The 4646-nt window shown below is 43.0% G+C and overlaps 1 pseudogene; it reads left to right on the top strand.

Moving 5' to 3' along the window:
- Positions 1-211: 211 nt before the first annotated feature.
- Positions 212-886, top strand: LOC136406500 (large ribosomal subunit protein uL6 pseudogene; annotated as a pseudogene).
- The last annotated feature ends 3760 nt before the right edge of the window (positions 887-4646 follow it).

Genomic DNA, 4646 nt, shown 5'->3' with positions numbered 1-4646 from the left:
AGAAAGTCTGGGTTGATGAACGAGACCTACTGTGAGAGTCAAATGGGTTTTTTAAACCCAAAGTCTGGATCTCAGAACCTCATCTGAGGGAAAGATGAGTTGCGAAGTTGTCACACTCACAAACTGAGGTCACTGCCCAGTCAGGAAAGGGCAAAATGGCCAACCCCCATTTTCCAGACTTTTAGTCAGTTAGTTCCCACCACTCAGAAGTATGTCTGCCATACACTTGGCATCTTTATTTTCACTAACCACTAACTTAACTGTTTCCTTCCATTCAAAATATAAGCAACATAGAGGTTCCCTCTTTGCCACAACTACTTCAAGGATGAAGACCAGTCTCAGCAATGGTCTGAGAAAATGTGGACGTCACTCTGAAGAAATGCATAGTTATTGTTCCCCAGAGGCACACTGCGGAGGGACTTCAATCACATCAATGTAGAACTCTGTCCTCAGAAAGAAAAAGAAGAGGCTGCGGTTGACAAGAGGTGGGGAAATAGAAAGGAACTGGCCACCGTTCGCACTGTCCGCAGTCCTGTACAGAACATACTCAAGGGTGTTGCACTGGGCTTCTGTTACAGGATGCGGTCTCTGCATGCTCACTTCCCCATCAATGTCGTTATTCAGGAGAGTAGTTCCCTTGTTGAAGTCAGAAATTTCTTGGGTAAAAAATACATCCTCAGGGTTTGGATGAGGTCAGGGGTTACTTGTTCAGTGTCTCAAGGCCAGAAAGATGAGCTAATTCTTGAAGGAAATGACATTGAATGCATATCAAATTCAGCTGCTTTGATTCAGCAAGCCATAACAGTTAAAAAAAAATTTTTTTTTGGATGGTGTCTGAGTTTCTAAAAATAGAACCATTCAGGAAGACAAGATGGTGCTGGAGTAGGTGGACGTACCAACTCCCACCTCCCAGAACCAAAGTGGATTACAAACAAATTTTAAGAACTCTCATCTGGAAAAACCAACTTTGGACTAAACTAAGAGGACTCCTCAACCAAGGAACACTGAAGAAGCCACACCAAGACTGGTAGGAAAAGTAGAAAAAAGGAGAGGGCTGCCCAGCTCCCCGGAGCGAACAGCAGCTGGGAGAGACTCGCGTGGCAGGAAGTGAGTTTAGCAGAGAGGGGAGGGTCCTGAGTCCCAAGAACAAAGCCCCAGCCTGCAGCCCCAGAGCCTAGAAGAGGTATATGGACAGTATTTAGCTGGAAACAAGACAGGATACTGTTTGTGAGAAAAAGACTGATTTCTCAGACCCAGGATTCTTCTTAAAGGGACCACGCAGAACACCTCTCTCACAACCACTCACCTGGGGCTCCAAGGGATGGGGAGAGAGGAGAGGACTGGAGTAACAGGAAGAGAATGTAATCTAGGAGGCACAGGGAGAAACATTTTGGGAGACAGCCACCCTAACCCCTGGAACGAGTCACTCCCCAAATCTGAAGTGAATATTTCCCCTGGAAACAGCAATACCAGCAAAGGGAAGCAGGACACCAGCCAAACAAGGTCTCCCGCGGCACTCAGAGCAGAGTTGCTTAGAAGGAGGGAGCTTTTGGGGCTACAGTAGTGAGTCTTAGGGTCTGAGCTGCAGCGCCCCCACCCACACGGCTGAGGGCTCACCTCAGGGCAGGCAGCAGCGGGACGCGGAAGCGTGGTTCTCTCGGCAAGGGCGAAAGCTGGCTGGCCACCACTGAGGCCCAGGTGTGAGCTCAGTCTTGCCTGGCTGGGGAGGAGGGGGCATGCAAAAGCGGTCAAGCCCAGCTGTGGGCTGCCTGTAATCCAGCCTGTGGGGGAAGGGCAGGAACCCCGGAAGGGGTGAAGATCAGCCCTTGAGCAAGGGCACAGGAGCACAGCCTTGCCCTGCCCACCGAACCAAAGCTTGTGGCCTGACTTGGGAGCCGGCTCCTCCAGCGGGGGTGGAGCCAAAAGCCCAGAACAGGTGAGTCCCGCTACTGAGTGCGGGCACGCAGTCCCGCCTGGCCTGTGGAGCCAAGGCTTGCAGCCCTCCCATGAGCGGGCTCCTCCTGCAAGGGTGAGGCGGAAGCCCGGAAACAGGCAGAGACCTGCAACTGAGCAAAGGTGCTACCACTGATGTCAGGGCCCAGCATAACGCCACCCACGGGGGTGGGGCAACAGCCAAGGCCACCAAGGCTTGTACACCTGAGCACGTGATCACAGCCACCCCGTGAAGGAAAGGCAGAAACCACAGCAACAGCCCCAGTGGGCAGGCACCGGCAACATCCATACCCAAATGCCCTATGCAGCAACAGCAGAGGGGGTGGCAGGCCTGCAGACAGACCATACCTAGGGAACAGAGGCCACACCCAGTGGACTCCAGTGGCCAAGACCTTCTTTTACACAGAGAAGATGAGAAGGCAGAGAAATGCAACACAAATGAGTCAGGAGAAATCCCCAGAAAAGGACCTGAATGAAACAGATATAACCAAATTACCAAATGCAGAGTTTAAAATAACAATTATTAGGATGCTCAAAGATATTAGAACAACAATAGATGGTCATTACAAACACCTAAATAATGAGATAGCAGATATAAAAATGGACATTGAAATAATAAAAAAGAATCAGTCAGAAATGACAAATACAATATCAGAAATGAAGAATACAATGGAAAGAATTAAAAGCAGGATGGATGAAAATGAGAATCAAATGGCTTCCTGAAGAAGAAGAGAAAGAACAAGGGATAGAGACTTTGTTCAATCATATCATAGCTGAAAACTTCCCTCAATTAAGGCAGGAAAACATCTCACATGTTCAGAAAGCACAGAGAACTCCATTAAAGAGAAACCCAAAGAAATCAACATCAAGACACATCATAATTAAAATACCAAAGCTAAGCAATAAAGAGAAAATATTAAAAGCTGCTAGAGAAAAAAAGACTATCACCTACAAAGGAGCTCCCATAAGAATGACTTCCGACCTCTCAACAGAAACATTTGAGGCCAGAAGGGAATGGCAAGAAATATTCAAAGTAATGCAGAACAAGAGCCTACAACCAAGACTACTTTATCCAGCAAGGCTATCATTTAAAATTGAAAGAGAAATAAAAAGCTTTACAGACAAAAAAAAACTCAAGGAATTCACTACAACCAAACCAAGGCTGCAAGAAATGCTAAGGGGCCTGTTGTAAACTGATCAAAGGAAAAAAAGAATATAGCAAAAGAGGAATACAATTTTAAAGAATAAAATGGCAATAAATAATTACATGTCAATAATAACCTTAAATGTAAATGGATTAAATGATCTGATCAAAAGACATAGGGTAGCTGCGTGGATAAGAAAACAGGACCCATATATATGCTGTCTTCAAGAGACACACCTTAAAAAAAAGATGCACATAGACTGAAGATAAATGGATGGAAAAAAATATTTTATGCAAATGGAAATGAAAAAAGCTGGGGTAGCAATACTTATATCAGACAAATTGGACTTTAAAACAAAGACTATAGTAAGAGATAAAGAAGGTCATTACATGATGATAAAGGGAGCAATCTAACAGGAAAATATAACTATTATAAATATCTACGCACCTGATATATGAGCACCTAAATATATAAAGCAGACTTTGTTGGATTTAAAGGGCGAGATCAACAGCAATACTATAATAGTAGGGGATTTCAAGACCCCACTACCATCACTAGATAGATCCTCAAGAAAGAAAATTAACAAAGAAACAGCAGACTTAAAGGACATACTAGATCAACTCGATTTAATAGATATCTTCAGAACCTTTCACACTAAAGAAGCAGAATATACATTCCTTTCAAGTGCTCATAGTACATTCTCTAGAATAGACCACATGTTAGAGCACAAAAGCAGTCTCAACAAATTTAAGAAGATTGAAATCATATTGAGCACTTTCTCTGATCACAATGTTTATGGCAGCATTGTTAACAATAGCGAAGATCTGGAAACAACCCAAGTGTCCGTCAGAGGATAGTGGATTAAAAAGCTGTGGTACATATATACTATGGAATACTACTCAGCCATAAGAAATGATGACATTGGATCATTTACAACAACATGGATGAACCTTAATAACATTATACTGAGCGAAATAAGTAAATCAGAAAAAACTAAGAACTATATGATTCCATACATAGGTGGGACATAAAAATGAGACTCAGAGACATGGACAAGAGGGTGGGGGTTACAGGGTGGGAGGGAGGAGAGGGAGGGGGATGGGGGAGGGGAGGGGCACAAAGAAAACCAGTTAGAAGGTGACGAAAGACAATTGGACTTTGGGTGATGGGAATGCAGCATAAGCAAATGTCAAAATAACCTAGAGCTGTTTTCTCTGAACATATGTACCCTGATTTATCAATGTCACCCCATTTAAATTAATTTAAAAAAGAAAAAGAAAAAAAAGTCAGGGCAGGGTGATTCTTTAATTCTTGGATTTTTGTATCATGAAATTCCATCTCAATGTAATTAAACATATCATATTAAAATCTGTCCTAAGAATAATAATAGAACTTTCCAGAATTGGGAAAAAGCATGAGCAAAGATGACAAAAGATGTGTGTATATATACACACACTCACACACATATACATGTATATATAAATATACATTTATATACATATACATTTATATATACATACATATGTGTATATATATTGATACATATAT

The sequence above is a fragment of the Saccopteryx leptura genome, chromosome 5 (genome assembly GCF_036850995.1).
Source record: "Saccopteryx leptura isolate mSacLep1 chromosome 5, mSacLep1_pri_phased_curated, whole genome shotgun sequence".
Lineage (NCBI taxonomy): Eukaryota > Metazoa > Chordata > Mammalia > Chiroptera > Emballonuridae > Saccopteryx > Saccopteryx leptura.
The sequence above is the reverse complement of the archived record's forward strand: the minus strand, read 5'-3'. Positions and strand labels throughout refer to the sequence as shown.